The 17,749-nt window shown below is 39.9% G+C and overlaps 1 long non-coding RNA gene across 17 annotated transcripts in view; it reads right to left on the bottom strand.

Moving 5' to 3' along the window:
• LOC135284839 (uncharacterized) overlaps nt 1–17,749 on the bottom strand; it is a 72,532-nt gene that overhangs the window by 47,786 nt on the left and 6,997 nt on the right. For 11 of the 17 annotated variants that reach the window (XR_010349970.1, XR_010349975.1, XR_010349983.1 and 8 more), the window contains exon 2: nt 4,441–4,575. This is a non-coding gene — a long non-coding RNA (uncharacterized LOC135284839). Of the gene's footprint in view, nt 1–3,086; nt 3,146–4,440; nt 4,576–4,979; nt 5,082–5,666; nt 5,730–6,178; nt 6,279–7,021; nt 7,122–17,749 lie in introns of all 17 variants that reach the window. The other 6 variants (XR_010349978.1, XR_010349987.1, XR_010349979.1 and 3 more) reach the window with 3 other exon arrangements.

Consider the following 17,749-nt stretch of genomic DNA (forward strand, 5'->3'; position numbering starts at 1 on the left):
GCCACTCACTCACTCACTCACTCCCTGTGGTGTGAGTGGGAACTGAAATGGTAAAAGTGAAAACTTGTGGGCTGAGATAGAGACAGTTTAATAGGCAAAGCAAAAGCTGTGTACACAAGCAAGCGAAACAAGGAATTCATTCACCACTTCCCATGGGCAAGCAGGTGTTCACCACCCCCAGGAAAGCAGGGCTCCATCACACATAACAGTGACTTTGGAAAACAAATGCCATCACTTGGAATGTCCTCCCTTCCTCCTTCTTCCCAGCTTTATGTGCTGAGCATGACACCATGTGGTGTGGGCTGTCCCTTGTGTCAGCTGGGGTCAGCTGTCCTGGCTGTGTCCCCTCCCAGCTCCTTGTGCACCCCCAGCCTCCTGCTGCTGGGGTGAGGAGCAGGAAAGGCCTTGACTGTGTCAGCCCTGCTCAGGAGTAATGAAACATCCCAGTGTTACCACACTCTTTCCAGCACAAATCCAAAACACAGCCCCATGCAGCTGCTATGAGGAAGATAACTCTATCCCAGCCAAACCATCTTAACTGCTCATTCAAATTATTACAATACTGTAATGGGAGTTTGTCCACTGAAACCAAACACCCTCCATATCACCAGTTCACACTCCCAGAACACTTGAGACAACAGTGCTTTCTGATGTTCAAATAATATGTGGGGGAAAAAAGTATACTTTAAATGTTTTTACAGCCACTTTTCAGCATATAATCCCTTAAAATAATATCAGGATTATGTTCTGTTTTTGAGAAGTATAAAATATGTGTCTTGTCTTCTTCTATACAAGTAATTTTTAAGAAATGTTGGAATAACTGTTTTAATTTATTTTCTGTCTATGAAACTCTCTCCCTCCTTTGTTTACAATGGATCCTTTAAACCAAAGCTGATAGTTTAGTGTATGAAAATGTATAAAAGTCCGTAGTCAGTCACCTGCCTTTTGTGAGCCACAATATAATCAGTTGTGATGATGTGAGGGAACTCATCTGGAATTGGAAATATTGAATTTCTTGAATACTTTTACATACACAAATATCTGTTTACTACAGATGTTGAAGTTTACTTGGTTTATGATATTTCCTCTATACCTCTCTGAGCCCACTGGGTTGGATCTGTGAAGGGCCATGAATGATTGAGGTTAGGCTTTGGTGGTATTTAGGTATTCACTTTAAAATATGCAAATCTCAAAAATTTCACTTAGCGCTACATGATTTTGGTAGAGATATAAACTTTCCCTCATAAATTTTTCCAGCAACCTACAATTCTGCTTTTAGGACTACCCAGCAGCACCAGTCAAGCTCCACAGTCAGGTCATCCCCCACCCACACTGCCTGAAGGTCCTGATCCCATTGTTGTGCTCAGTAAACACCTATAACATCCTTTTCCTCCTGACAGCTGCCACTTTTGGAAACATGGCTAGGAGACATCTCCAGAAATCATACAGCTTGTCTTGTAGCTTAGGTGCACTCATGGTAGGACAGCAAGGACTTGCTAACACACATGAAGAAGGGTCAACCATTTCCTATCTCTGTTAAAGTACATTGTGTCCTTCCTTCCCTCCCTCCCTCCATTAATTTTTTCATGTTTCCTGGGCACAATAACACAATAGGGATTTTCAACAATGTTACAAAACCTGGGGTCATCCAAACTTCACAGAGCTGCTTATTAAATAGAGAAAATAGCAGAGAAGGCAATTGCACATCATCCATAGCACATAGCTACACAGCAGATTTTTTAAAAATGTTCTACTTTCAATAAAACAGTACTTTAAAAATCGGTTTGTAAGTACATGAAGCTCTTAAACCAGCATCCTCTCTTTGTCCCTTTTCCAATCTCTGTCTCAGTTCTTCCTGGATGTCCCAGGACATGAGTCAAGAATGACACTTGAAGACAAGGGAAATCTGCAGCAACCAGCAAGCCTATTGTTCCATGGTATGTAAATGCATTATCTGAATACACAGTCATCCTTGGCATTAAGACCTGCTTGTTGATCCTGGCTCTTCTTTACTTTAATATTCTTTACTTTTACTGTATTTTATTCTTAGATAAAATCTGAAAATTCCTGGACTCTTTTGGTATACTCATGTGTCCAAATTCAAAGCCAGACTTTGTGAGTAGGTCCTTAGCAGATTATAAGGTGCCTTTCGTCATTTTACGCATGGTAAAATATTAAACTGATTTATTGTAAGAATATATTGCTACAAGAGTTAGTCTTGAAATCATGGATCATCAACCAGGGGACAAATTAGCCATCTAATGTACTCTAGGCTTTATCTTCTATGACAACCCTGGAAAATATTTTATGCTGAATTTTTATGCCCTCCTTAGGTCAATTTTGAGCTGCAATTTGTCATGCATCATTAATTTAAAAGTCTAAACAAGACCTGATATTAATTATTGCTTCATAGTAGATGAACATTTTATAAAGCTGCAGTAATATTCCTGTTCTTAATCTCTACTTATAAGCATCTGGCTGCTGAGTATTTGGTACTCAGTGCTTATTTTGTTTCATGCATTGAATTTGCACCTACTAGGAAAAATACTACAATATAAAGCATGAGATTATAGTATTCATTTTTAAACGTTCTGTGTAGTATTTGACACACAGAGAGATTTTCTCAGTTCTAGAAATTGAGTCACTGCTGTCTCTGACCAGCAACCACAGCTAATGTTTTCAAAGCTGTCAGAGGCTGCACTCTTTTTTACATCCTTAGACGAAAGTGATCAGATTTTTAGGAAAAACTCCAATAAAATCTCAGCTGAAATCAATGAAGTGTAATTATTAGTATTTCTAATTAGCAATAGTATATATTGACTCGTGTTTGTGTCTAGTCATACTCTTTTACCTCTTTAGCCCAGACACTCCCAATAAACAGCCTGTTATATTAGAAAAGTAGTTCTTAAATTTGATATTAACATTCCACAGCAGTGGCTGTGGCACACAGGAACACAAGTACAGGTGAAACCAATACATTAATTGCAACCAGTGTCTCAGAGAACAGATTTCTAATAGTTTTGAAATCACTGAGTGGATAAAAATTACAAAGTGTAACACGGGTCTAAAAACTTGTTTTTACATACCTAAAGAATTTGAGGATGTTTTAATTCCAGAGCTAATCATTAGCTTTGCAAAGGCTGACCTACAAAAGAAAGAAGGGGAGGACAATTGTCAAAGAATTTTCCCTTAGAGCATTGCCTTGAGGGCACGGTGGGAGAGGTGAAGATTCCTTCCCGTCAGGCAGCTAAAAGGCAGAGGTTTTTTCCTTCAATCCAGTGACTCCCTCGCCTTTCCTGCCACCCTGCCCCTCCTTCCTGAAGGGGAACAGAAATGAAGGCAGTGCTGAGCTCCCAGCCCTGCCAGGGCGGCTCGGGCCGCTGCTGGTCCTGCAAGGGAAGGGAACGGGAGGAGGAGCAGGAATTCCCCCGATGTCAGGGAAGAGATAGCCTTGCTCGCCCTTCATCCGAAGGGCAGTTTGAAGGAGCTACCTCCATGGTGCCCTGGGATGAGGGCTGTGAGCCGGCGGGGTTTGTTTCCCTGGCAGCAGCAGCAATGCAGCCGGGCCAGTCCGGCTGAGCCCCGCAGGCTGCCCCGATCCGCCGGACTTTCACATCCAGAGCTGAACCAACAAACGCGGTTCATGCAGGGGGCACAGCTTTGGACTCATCTCTGCTTGAGAGGCCTGGTTATTTATTAATTATATTTAAAGTTTTATAACAGCTTAAAAGGAATGCGAGCCAGAGGCAACACTTGCAGTGAAGCCTCCCTTGTGCAATGCTTGTGTAATTCTCTTGGTTTAGTGCTTGGTTTTGTGCAGCTACCTCCAGACTGTTCCCTTCTCTGATGCCTCCACTGGCCCTGGTGATTTCTTCATCCTTTGACATGGGAATGTTCTGACAGACAGACCCCCCCAAAACACTACTGTATTTTGAAATCCTAGAACATGGGAGTCCAGCAGGAAGACCAATACAAAATCTTTCCCAATCGCCTTCAAAGGAAAATCTGAAAGATTCTTGCCTTTTGATACCCTCTTGGTGAGATTAGAGAGACTATTTTCCAAGCCACTTTCCTTCTCCTTAAAGCCCCACTTGCCATAATGAGATGAGTGTGGTTGATACACTGCAGGATCCAAATTTCTGATAAAGAGCCTGACAAAATTAGAGTATCAAGGAGTGGTGTCAGTGAACATGTTCAAGTGAGTTCAGAATTGAGGTACACTGGCTTGTCGAGTTGGGAAACGCTTTGATAAACATATTTATGATTTGCCACTACCTTTTACATAGTGGAAAGCAATAATTTATTCAGTAGTAGGCACTTCTGAAGTACAAATTCCCTGGTGTGAGTGGTTTGACTTCAAAACACTGGGAACAGGAGAAATTGATTTTGGCTGAGCCTATTTGGGGACCGACTCTGCCCAAAGACTGCCTGTAAAGGTACCTGGTATCAATCACTCGGGTGAGCCTGCTCCGGGTTTCCTCTGGCATCCTGGGACCTGCTCCATTTCAGGCAGCCGCTGCCATCTACAGCCATCTGCTGGCCCTTCCCTGCATCCTGAATGCTCCGCACAAGCTCCTGCAAGGCATAAGGAGAAGATGGGGTGTCAGTATTTCACACCACCAATGACTTTTAAACAAATATCACCTATTTAATCTGAGCACAGTTTCTCGTTCTGAAGAGACCTGTTGAGAACTTTGTGTTCTCTTTTAATAATTTTAAGTGAGCCAAGTTTCTTCCAGATGCTTAGCACATTTTAGCTAATGAAAACATTGCAGTTTTGCATGGCAGATGAGTATAATTATACCATTTTGCAGCAGAGAGTACTGAGAATTAAGCCAGGTGAAGCTCCAAGGTCTCAGAAGCATCACTGGTAGGGGCCCTTGTCTGACCATTCCTGCCTGCACAGTTTGGTACTTGCTGGTGTTTCTTGAGATGCTGACCCCAAGGAAGGAGAGACTGGGAAATAAGATCTGCTGCACCTTGTTAGAAGACATGTGAGGAGTCCTTGGAAAACTTTTCATCCTCTGTCCTTCCCTACTGCTGAGTTTAGCTTTGCAGAGTGCAAGCAGGGAAAGGCAGGCCTGAAAAACACAATGCAAATTCAATGTATTGCAGATGAGCTGCGTGTTGTACTTTAATTTACCAAATTTGCATAGCCAGTATTAGTTATATCCTAATGTACTTAAAAATATGTTAATCAATTAAGAAGTGCTTAGAAAATGATATGCAAACTAAATAAAATAAGGCAGCTGAAGGTATGCTTAAGGAAGTGGTTCCGGAGAGGTTTCTTTACCTCAGTGTCTGTGGAGAAGATGCCACCCCATTTCAGCAAGGCCTTATCAAGATAAGCTACTAAGTGACTACTTTGATTTTAGCAATAAACAATATTATCTGTGTTACTTGATTTCTTTTCAATTAATGTGCAACTTTCTGTACTAGTTGCAGGTTTCATAAACAAACACAGCAAAGGTAGCAAATGTTAATTGGACCCACCAACCGCAATGTAATATGATAATCAACAGCTTTTGTTATTTCCATTCTTGTTTTGCTGACTGTGCCATTTCTTCCCTATTCCCCTGTTCAGTGCATTAATCCTTCAGTTACCCTGTTATTTATTTTTTCCTGGGAAACAAAACCTTCCTGGCCCATTATGCATCTCTTCTGACCTTTGGGGCTGTCCACATGACTAGAGACAGAACACTTGGTTCTACAGCTCTTGATGTTTACAACTGTTACAAAAAACAAAGCAGATTAACAAAGTGATTGTGGTGGCAATAAGGAAATAAATAGCTGTGATCTGAATTTTAGACCAGTTTCAGTCTGCTCCTTATGGCTCCTCTTCGTAGACATCCTCTGTGTACAATCACTAAAAGTCTACTTCTTAACCAAGGTTCAAGCCTGCACATCTTGGATGACCCTCATCCTCTCTGATGTATTTGTTGCCCTTGACATCAGTATTAAATGTCTGTCCTCTGATCCCTTGTAGCATTGGGCATAAGGACTTTTCTATGCTCTTTGTTTCAGTCTAGACTGTCCCTTAAGTCTTCCCCCAAAGCTTTTCCTCCCACCCCATGGTGTAGCCTTCTCAAAAGGTATTGCTTTCCCCCATCCTCAGTCCTCTGTCCTTGGGTGACCTCTCCTGCTGATGTCTGTGAAATTACTACCTCTATCCAACTACCTTTAAAATACTTATCTACTGTTGATCTTCCACACATCGGTTTCATATCTCACTGCCTCTGTAGTGCTACATCCTGACACACAGCTTGCTACCAAGCTCCCTGAGATCCAAAAAAGGAATTCATTAAAAAACAAACCCAACAACACAGCTTTCCTTAGGTCTCTGGCCAGCAGCCAGTGTGTGTGTCAATTTAAATGTCTTTGATATTTAAATTTAGCTCTCTCTTGCTGCTGATACCATTTGGCAGAAGTTATGCCTACAATATTATTCCCAAAGTTATTCCCCAGACATCACTGTGCTACACTCTAAACTTCCCAAGAATTCACATTTTTGAATATCAATGTTATCCTAATTGGCTAATGGGATGATTTTCTTGTTTTCACTCTTTTCCTCCTGCCCTCTATGTCTGTATGCTGTAACAAATCTTCTAGCCAAGGAATGTCTTTAATTGTTCATGACATACCTTAAGGTTTCTTGGAAAATTGTGTTTTTACAAGTTTGGTTTGTTTTGTTTGGTTTTGTTTTTTTTTAATGGAATTGCAAGGCAGTAAAAAAGTATTTTAGTAATGGTACAGTATGACTATAGAGCTGCAATGCTGATATGTGGTATCAGAGGCAAATGTACTATCTGACCGAGAATGTTGTACTTCTAGGTCCCAGATTTGACATAGTTCTGCCAGGTAGTGCAGATCAGACTAGAGCTTTTCACACATTGAATGTCTTGGTTTAACAAGAGAATGGAAATAAGTTGCTTGGCAGCTAGACTCTGAAGGATCCTTCAACTATATTAGTTCATGGCTTTTCTTAGAAAACTCCAACATTTCAGAATTGTGCAAGAATTACCTTCATGTATTTCTGAACTTATGAATTCTTCGTCACTGAGGTTCCTAGTTTCTCTTTTGAGAGGGACTGCTGAGTACTCTGTGTTTATTAGTATTCAAATCTGTAAATTTTTAAAGCATTACAGAATGAAGTCACAAAACTAGGACTCAAGTGATTCTATGTAATTTTGGGTGGTTTTGAGCAAAATATAGTTGATATTCGTTGTAATAAATCAGTAAATACATTTTTTTAAAGAGAAAATTAGTGAGAGTTACTTAGATGTTGCCATAACCTGACAATAGTAACATCTATATCTTTACAGCACCCAGATGCTTTGAATTTAGACAGAAATCCCAGATTCAGGGACAATATTTTGCCCTTCCTATTTCATTTGCAGGATTTGATACAATGTATATACTGATATGTAATTCTATACAGTCATGGCTGGAGGTGTCTGCTTTTTGTTCGTAATACCTCAGAAGTGAAGCATTCATCTAGACCTAAAACACCTCCAGTTTTTATCTCAGGACATTGGAATTGGCTAGGTCAGTGTAATAGTCACCCAGCTGTTCAGGGGAGAAGCTCTAAAATGCATATTCCATAAAATTATTAAATACCAGGAAGAACTGGGTAAAGCACCCACCTCTTGAATGCTTTAATGACCATATTGTACTACACTTATTTGCTTTATATATATATATATATATATTACTATACTTATTTGCTTTCTTTGTCCCAGTGAATATTCATACAAACCAGAACTTCACAGAATATCCTGCAGCAGATGGATAAAGTGATAACAAAGAGGAGGGAGCTCTGGACTAGCACCTTCTCCAGAGTAATGGCACTTGAATTTTGGTTTCCTACATCCTGGGTGCCTTGCCTGGGCAGCCAGATAATTGCCTTGAGCATTTAGATAAATAGTCACGTCCTGGCTATCCTTTGAAAGGGCTGTTGACCTTCATCCTGCTTTTCTTCCTAAGAGGACAATTGTAACTCAGTAACTGCAGAATCAGAATCCCAAATGCAAATGGTTAGAAAGCAGGAAGGCCAGCAAAGCTCCCATGGATAAAATCTTGTAAACAGATAATCATCTTTCATGGATAACTGCAGAAATCTCCCCTTCTGTCTTGCCCCTTATCTCTCTTTTGTCCATGAAACCCTGAAAGGTGCAGAGAAGACCTGCTCCTTTTAGCTCCTTAGAACTATTCAACTAGGACTTTAGGGGGAGATTCTTAACCATGCAAGTTATACTGATTTTAGCAGTAAATTTGGCAGATTTAAAAATTCATTGGTTCTCCCAGCATCAGCCTGAGTGTAGTATGTATCTGTGAAGTTACCTATGGCTTGTTCTGTATCACAACTTTTTCTTATACAGTTTTTGTTCCAAATATAATAAAAAGCCTATTAAATTGAGTGGGAACTGTGTAGTTGCCTCTGTCACTCAGCTGGAGGGTTTTTCTCATGGTGCTTTAAAAGCTCTGCAAAAATACAAGCAGGAAAGTTTCGGTGTGAGAAAATTGTTTGACATTAATTATTAATACATATTAATATTCATAAGGAACCTAATTAGCTGGGAAAGTCACAGTGATCTTATTTGCTGATTAACAGAGAAAACACTGACATATTTTTCCTAAGTTCACCTTGTTGACTAAAATTTGTGTCAATGAGCAAGTGCAAGGTTAAGAACAAGAGGATAATCATCCTGGTGAGATAATAACTGCTGAAGGAAAACTGAGGCAACAGTTATTTTTCAGCATTTAAGAAATCTAAAGTCATAGATAATTCAGTTTGGAAGGACCTCTGAAGGTAGGTTGGTCCAATTCCCTCAACAAACCTGGGCCAAATTCAAAGTTACCTTCCCCAGTGCCTGGAGGGGATACTGCAGTGTTTACAAAAAACCAATCAGGAAATGCTTGAGCAAAGGAGGTAGATGTAATTAGGTATAAAAGAGAAAGTTAAAGATGGTTCTTTGCAGTTTCATGCAGGGAAAAATGTTTTTTGAAGTCATCAAAGTCATCAAGCTGTTTGGCCAGGCAGTGTTAAAAGTAACCAAGATAAAATGCTGATACCCTCTTTAAAATGAGTGGTTTTATTCTGACCATAAGGGAAGGTCTCCCAAGTGTTGCTGAAATAAACCTCAGACTTAAAAAAAAAAAAAAAAAAGAAAAAAAAAAGGAAAAAACAGTTATTCAGGACGACCATGAATACACTAAGTAGCAGCTAGGCCTTATCTACAATTTGTTTATGATGTATCTTCTCTCCTCTGGCTTACTGATGGACCGGTGCAGAAGTGTCTCCCAGGAGACACCTGCCTCAGGCTGCTGGGGGAAGGCGCAGAGCAGGAAGAGCAGCCAGGCTGCAGGGATGTGGTCCTGAGAGCTGGCTGGGCTGAGCAGCAGCACCACAGGCACCAACAACCCGTGGAGGGAAGTGCAGCACCTTCTGCTCGCCTCCTGGCCCATGCTTACACCGCTCTCCGTCACATTTATTAAAGCCAGTATTGCTTTATTCCCACTCCTAGGGATTTTATCCAGGAAACATTCAACCTTGTTACAGCTCTACCCACTGCTGTTTATGTGACTCATGTTGAGGGTGAGAATCAAAGGCAAGTGAAGTTCTTGGGCAAGCTGACCTTGTTCATCAGGGCTCTGCCATCTTGAGACAATTTTCAGGTTGCCTCTTCACAACAAGAAAAGGCTACCTCAGCTGCTATGGTGGACAAAAAGGTAATGAATATTTCCAGGAACTTTTAAAATTGGATTTTGGCTTCTACTATTTCCGCACTGAGAATGTTGCTATTTTTGCAGCTAAGATTGGGATAGTTTGACAGCTAGGGAAAGAAAAAATGAAAATTCTTGTATTTTTCCCTATAGCCTCTACAGAAAGCCTCAAAATGTAAAAAATCAGGAATCTTACTTAATCATGTGAAACTTTGTGGATGCCTGATTTCTTCTTACACTTTCTTCTTATTTTTCTCCCTAATGTTTGCCTTCTGTTTTGAACCACAGCCTTACTGACTGTGCATGTTTCATTATTTGGGTCTGATGCATTGGTGATGAAATTTTTAGGATCTGCCAGCTATTCTACTGTCTCATGAAGTGTTGCAACACTTGGTTTAATTTTTTTTTTTCTGCTAGTCAGAAAACAAGTAAAAGTCCCATTAAAATGTCTTTCCAGTGGTAGCTTTTGGATTTATGTAAGAGCCAGAGACTGAATCTTTCAACCTTTCTGATATGTTTACCAAAGTGTACAATGATTATTTTGGCAATTTGACCTCTTCAACTTAAGTTTTATCAAAAGACAGTGGGTACAAAGGAAAAATTCTGAATAATATTAATTTGTGATTATAAAATTCCCAAGATAAGCTCAAATAGTGTTTTTGCCATGCTGTTTTGAATTTAAAGCATCAGAAATTCCTATTTCCCAGAGAAGATCAGCACAATTGACTCTCAGTTCATACCTGTTTTCAAATGCACAGGAATGTGCATACCCAGAGCTAAGGAAGATAAATTCAGAAAGGCTTAAGTGGTTGAAAAAAATAGGCTGTGGTATAGCCTGAAAGCTGTGAATATGAGCAGCAGAAAGGCAGAGGACACACTTATGGATGTGACCTTAAGGAAAAGATGAAAGTTGGTCCTCCTGGGACCAAGCCCTGGAGTCAGGCATACCCTCTTTTACAGGCAATGAAACATCCCACCAGAGATTGCTGCTTCTGCCTGCACAGAAATGGGATCTATGTACATGTTTGCAAATAAACAAGATTATACTAAGAGCATATCAAGCTTGTATTGACAATTTTTATTCCAGTAGGAAAAAAAATCCTTGCAAGGCCTTGCAGTTTGATTATCCACTTGGGTTGGAAGTGTAACACTAGTCAATAGTATTTCAAATACAAAACTCTTCAATGAACCTTGAAAGGCTTTGAAGAGTTTACTTTTCCTTAGCATTTTGCTCTGGGGTAGGTCACAAAGTAAACTAAACCATCACATTACATTTCTGGTTTTTCTCAAGTACTAAAGAACAATGTGTGTGATTCTGCTGTATGAAAGAAGACTAAAAGGAGAATTGCTCAAACTGATCTTTAGAGCAGGCAAATCTGGACACAGCAGACAAGTAAGGAAACTGAAAAAGTTTGGAAAAGAAACAAATGCATATCAGCAGAAAGTCTGAAATGGACCAGAAATCTCAAACTTGTTTGGTACTGCTACAGCAAAGACAGGACATCACATAATAGAAACTTCTACAGAGCTAGTTAGAAATTCAAAAGAAAATGTTAGAAAAAAAATTTCAGAATTCTTGACAAATAGGAATACTCAACATTTGTGAGATAATGAGAGTTTGCGGTTTTTTTTAGGAAAATATATATTTGTATGGTTTATTTTAGATGGAAAATTTCAAACAGTGAGAAGATAATAAATAAAATATCATTTTACTTCAGAAAAAAATAAGTGGTACCATGTTTTCATAGATGACAATAAATCAGATTAAAACAGAATTTTCCTGAAGCTGCAGATTCACCTTTAGGTCCTTGACACATATGCAGTGACAGATTAAATCTGGTTGGCTGAAATTGTTCTGACTCTGGCTATCCACCAAACCCTTGAGGCAAAGCTAATGCCAGAGTGTTTTAAGTTAAAAATCCAAAAATAATACAACCTGCCTTATCCCAGTACTCATTCCATGGAAGGGTGAGGCACATGTATGGGGTGGGTTGAATCTGCCATCAATTTCAATCTACCATCACATTGTGTTTAAGCATTAAGTACAGTTCTGCTGCTGCCAGAGAAGAGGAAACTTTAGCCAAGAAATGTCATTGGACAAGACAAACTTGAGCAAAATGTTCAGTCTGATCTGTGAGAAAAAAAAACATACTGAAAGCCAGAGAAACTGAAGATCTGTGGGTGAGATCAGTTCTATTAAAGGTATTAGCTGATCTTTAAATATTTAGCTCATCAACTGTATTTGGGAACAGGATGTAGAGGAGACCCTTAATCATGTAACCAATTCTTTTTCTTTATAGCACAGTAGCATGAATATGCCCCAAACCACTTTGACCTCAGCTAATGACTTCTTTCACAGCAGAACTGCCCACAGATTCAACTGCTCCTTGCACAGTCTACTTGTCATAACAATCCTTGCATGGTTTTCAATGTGAAATCAGGACTTCTCCAGGATCTTCTCTTTGGATCTGGCTCCAAATAACAAGAATGCCTTCTGGCATCCCACACAGAGAAAGTTAATGGACAGACCTCACTTGACACAATTCTAATGAACATGTTTTGTCTTTGTTACTCTCAGTAAAGTCCCAGCACTGTTTTCTCAGACCAGATCTTCCAGGAATATTTGAATTGCTACACCCCATTAGGATATTACAGACCAGGATTCCTGAAATGCCAGAACATGGTCTGTGTTCAGGCTTATCTAGGTCTGGCAAGACCAAGGAACAACCAAGATGATAAGGAAAGCTCAGTCAGCAGTACAGTAGGCTGAAAAGGGAGAGTTTCTTGGGCAGCAGGGAGCATTCTGTGTCCAGTTCCCTGAGAAGCAGGGTCTTTGTCCAGTCCTGCTACCACTGGTTCTTCTGTCAGAGCACTTTGAGCTCATCTCTCAGTCCCTCCTGATGCCTGTGTCTGTCTGACTGGTAAATAGTGAAGAATGTGGCTCATGTCACTGATAATCACTTTTAGCAGAAGCACTTCAGCTTTGGCTGAAGAAACTGTTATCCAGCAACACACTGCTTGCTTTCACTCTTGAACCATCCCACCCACCAACCAACAGGAATAGAGGTGGAGTGCATAACAAAACATTAAAAACAAAAAATAGAATATATCATCTGGTCCAACTAAGTCTGAAGACCTTCTTGACTTTGGCTCCTTGAGAAGTTCAACAAGGCCAAGAGCAAGGTCCCTCACTTGGGTTGGGGCAATCCCCAACAAAAACACAGGCTGGCAGTGAAGGGATTGAGAGCAGCCCTACGGAGAAGCACTTGGGGGCACTGGTAGACAAAAAATTCTGAATGAATCAGCACTATGCACTTGCAGCCCAGAAAGCCAACAGTATCCTGGTCTGTATCAAAGGAAGTGTGTCCTGCAGGTTGTGATAGAGGAGGGTTTTTTTCTACCTCCATTCTGGTGAGGGCCCACCTTCACCTGCATTCGGCTCTGGATGTATAAGAAAGTACAAGAAAGACATGAAACTGTTGAACAGGTCAGGAGGAGGGTGGCAAGGGTGGTCAGGGGGCTGGAGCACCTCTGCTGTGAAGAAAGGCTGAGAAAATTGAGTATGAGAAGACCTCACTGCAGCATTTCCATATTTAAAGGGGGCTCATATGAAAAAGGGAGATAAGCTTTTTACAAGGAATGTAGTGACACGACAAAACGCAAGGGTTTTAAACTAAAAAAGGGTAAATTTAGATTAGACATAAGGAAGAAGTTATTTTACAGTGATGGTGAGATGCTGGAACAACTAGTTATCCAGAAAAGCTGTGGATGCTCCATCACTGGAAGTGTTTAAAGTCAGTTTGGATGGGGCTTTGATCAACCTGACCCAGCGCAAGATGAGATGTTGGACTAGATGATCTTCCAAAGTCCCTTACAACCCAAACAATTTTATGATTTTATGATTCTTCACACCTGTCAGACTGTCGAAATAGAGAACAGATGCAAAGGTTGCTGTAGATGATAAAACAGAAGAGGCCTCCTTTTCTAGGCTCCTCTTTGTCCCTCTGTGTTGCAAATAACTGTTTTAAGGTCACTGAAAGAATCACCTTCAAAGGAAAAATATTGGCAAAACGAGGTTTAATATAAAAGCAAAAGCATGACAAAGTTTGTTGGCAAGTTTTCACTCTATTACCTACCGGGCGGTTAAATCACACGGAGAAACAGCAAACAAAAATCCAAAATCAATCATTCAATCCAAACCAAAATAAACCCCAAACTAACTCTGTGCAGGCCGAGGAGGGGTGGAGGTGGTGAGAAAAGGATAAGGATAAGGATAAAAGGAACACGGAAGACCTTCCTGTCCCCTCACTCAACAGAGCCTGGACTTGACCAACAGGTAATGCCTAAGGGCCCAACAGCACTTAATCTTAAGAGCACTTAACCCTAACAGTATTTAGCACTTAACCTTAACAGCACTTAACAGCACTTAACATTACTTAATCGGTAAGTTATACAACTTGACAAAGGATTAATATAAAATTTATGAAGGATTCATTATAAAATTTACAATACCATAACAGTAACTTACTTACAGGCTTGCTTGCTTACAAATCTGAAGTACTTAAGAATCTAGGAGAGCAATCTTCCTAGTACATTTGTTATAGCATAATCACACTTGCATGCACACAGACATAAAGGAGTCTGTACAAGGTATATCTGTGAAGAATTCCTCTTGAATTCAATTAATTACTCATATCTGCCTTTGCATCTTCTCAACGGGTGAAGGGTTGAGGCTTAAGGTGTGGGGATATCAGCCACATCATTCAGCTGTCCTCTGAGTTTAGCAAACTTCAGAGTTTGCTGGCTCTCAGAGGGGTTTTGCTGTTTGCAGCTACTGCAGTCCAGGAGAGTTCCAAGGGTCTCACTTTGGACTGCTTTATATAGGGTTGTGAGAGAGCTGGCTTTAGTCAAAGTAATTTTCCATCCTGACTGCAACTCGCATTGAATTTTTGAAAGTTTGATAACGAAAATATTATTTCCCTTGGGCTGTTATTCAGGCAAGAAAAATAAATTTCCAATGCCACTTGTTAAAAAAAGCAGGAGCTCATTAGACAGCACTGGTTCCTGGGAACACTCAGCGTTTCTGACAAGCTCAACCAGAGCTGTGCCCAGGTGCTGCTCACCAAGGTCAAGGCCTAAGGAACGTTTCCAGATCACAGTGAGGCTGTGGGTGAGGAAGTGGGATGCACCACCACACTGATGTATTTGCTTCAGACACTTCAGACTTGCCTTTTTTTTTTCTTTCATCTTGCAAACACTCTAATTTTGGGATTTCTCTTTACAAGCTCAGCTCACGTATTTGCTCGTGGAGGAAGCAGTCCCTCCCCTTTCCTCATCATTAACTAGTAGAGTCATATTCATCTTCATTTCATTATGTCAGCTATCATGAAGTAACAAACTAATTTTTCCCTCTGCAAGACAAAGCTGCATACTGCTTTAAGGTTTTCAGCTAGCATTTTCAAATAGGCTGTTGTAACACTCTAGCCTGTTTTTACAATCAAATCTGACATCTACAGTTGACTCTGCTACAGTCAAGAACTTTGGTTTTGTATTTGGGATTTTTCCTAATATTTCATTTAATTAGCTTCCCTTGGCATTTTATAGATGCTCACGCTGTATCTCTGGAGTGCAAGGATAACTACTTCATTCATTAGCTCTACTTTCCTAGCACAATTTTCCAGCTGATAAACAGATGGTTTTGAAACCATGAGAGAATACAAATTCATAGAACTGAGTTCCAGGAGGGGACACAGTAATTTAAAATGTCACATATAACACAAACCATCTTATGTCAACCAGTTACCTCTGTATTTAACCCAATTACTTGTGTTGAACAAAAGCATAGGTTGTGGTTGACTAAAATATGTACATGACAACTGATTTACAGACAAAAAATCATGTCTCTATCATCTCACCAGAGATCGGTTCCAGGCATTAATCATACACAGCACTAAATATTTGGGCCTTATTCTTCATTTGCATGATTCTGGATCTGTTGGCAGCCACTGCTTTTGAGCCGCTGCTGTTTGAGTAAGAAACCCCTTGGCACACAGAACTTCTTTTTCCAGAGGTGTTTCTTTGCTACAAACCAGTCACATCTCAGTCATTTATTTGACAAATTCAACACAATCAATATTTTACATATTGTAGTGAAATGTATTTTCTCAAGTCTAAGAAATCAGGTATGGACCTCTTTCTCTCTTTTTTTTTTTTTTTTTAAATTAAGGTTGATTTTTGTCCTTGAGAATAGAAATTACCACAGGCCATTCTGGCATAATCAGCAGCAATACCACATACCACAGTGAAATAATTTTACCCTTCCTACTTGCTGTGCTCATTTATACATCCAAAAATTACTGCTTTAATATCTCTAGCTACAGCATTTTATGTTTCAAACTAAACATGGATATGCATGTTTAGTGAATTTCACAGGTGCCACTTTCCATACCTCATTTTGTATTTACTAAAGTTTGAAGAGAGCTTTGAAGATCTGTGATGCTAAAAATATATAAAGCATGAGTTGGGCCTCAAGTACCTGTAAGTTTTTGGTTTTTTTAATGCTGCATCAACCAGTTAAAGCAAAACTGAAAAAGCAGAAAAAGCTGAAGGCATGGATTGAGAAGTCCAAATAAACCAAAATTAGTGATTAAGTTTAAAATAGGTTAAATTTCTCTACTGAAATCCTCCCATCTAACTTAGGTCCATTTATATTGCAAATTAGCGGACAGGGCAGAAGCAGGGCTGAGAGACTGATTCAGAGACAAAATACAGGAGTTGTGGTGTGTAATTTAGCAAAAGTCCACAAGAGGGGGGTACCAGCCACAAGAAATGGGATCAGCTTCAGTAGGTCTGCAGAGGGTTTTGCAGTAAGGTTTCACTTACATGGCAGCGCTTCTGGGGACCCTTTGGAGATGGGCACCCAGCTCCAGTGTGTTTTTTACTTAGACAGCCCGACTCGGTTGTTTTTAGGATTTTAAAATAACTGAAATAGTTTCTATACAAAATAGTTGATAATAACACGTATTGAAGTAAACAGCTGAAAATATCCTATCAGTTACTTCAACTTTTGAGATAATAGGAAACAAAGCCTGGCTCTAGAAAGAAATACAGCAGCACCTAACAATAGAATTTGTTTCCATGCCTTTATAGAAAAGGTAAAAACCCCAGAGATCCCTTTTTTACAGGGGAGGTTACTGAGTCAAAACTGCAGATCTCACTTAGGCCAGCAGTGCTCATGTATGACTGCACCATACAGAGCAGTTCTTAAATCCCCATTTAACGTTTTTTCTTACATTTTGGCCCTAGATACTTTGTGTGTGTTTTTTTTCCAATCTTGAGAGTTTGAAACACGAAAGTCTAAAGCCCAAGTCTTAAAAAAATTTGAGATGTTTCAGATGTTGATTTTCAATGCAGCTCCATTCTCTTTTTCTCAATGCTGAATGCTATGCAGAGAGGTACTTCTGTAACCAGGACACTGCGATAGCTGTTTGTCCAAAGAATCAAAAGTTCTCTCAACCTGAGAACCCTGACATTTCTGAGAAATACAGCATGAACTTCTCCAGCCTTGATGAAAGCTGAAGGCAACAAGCATTCTTGAAAATCAGTTTTAGCTAAGAAAACTTAGGCAACTTTAGGTAAATGTGTGTAATTTCAGGTAAACCCAGTGTATATGTTTCTTGACATTTACATTTCCCCTGAAATGCATTTGTACTCATTATGCACTCCTTTCTCCTTTTGAAAGGTAGATGACAGATCGTTACTTCTGCTGTCATCCTAGAGATCTGAGCACCTGGCAGCTATTGTAACTTAGATCTATTACAAGAGGGTACAATGGAAATGCAGTAATTGTAGCTGAAACTCCAGGGCTGGAGGAAAGGGACGTGGGCTCTTTTCCCACTAGAGGTGGCTATTAACTCATTACACACAAGTACAGAGTCCTGTAGGAGGCCATAACTACTGTTAAAGCAACTCCTACAAGAGTTTCATGTAGGAATATTCATCTACATTTTGACAGAGGGCTCTGGAG

The sequence above is a fragment of the Passer domesticus genome, chromosome 1 (genome assembly GCF_036417665.1).
Source record: "Passer domesticus isolate bPasDom1 chromosome 1, bPasDom1.hap1, whole genome shotgun sequence".
In the NCBI taxonomy this organism is placed as follows: domain Eukaryota; kingdom Metazoa; phylum Chordata; class Aves; order Passeriformes; family Passeridae; genus Passer; species Passer domesticus.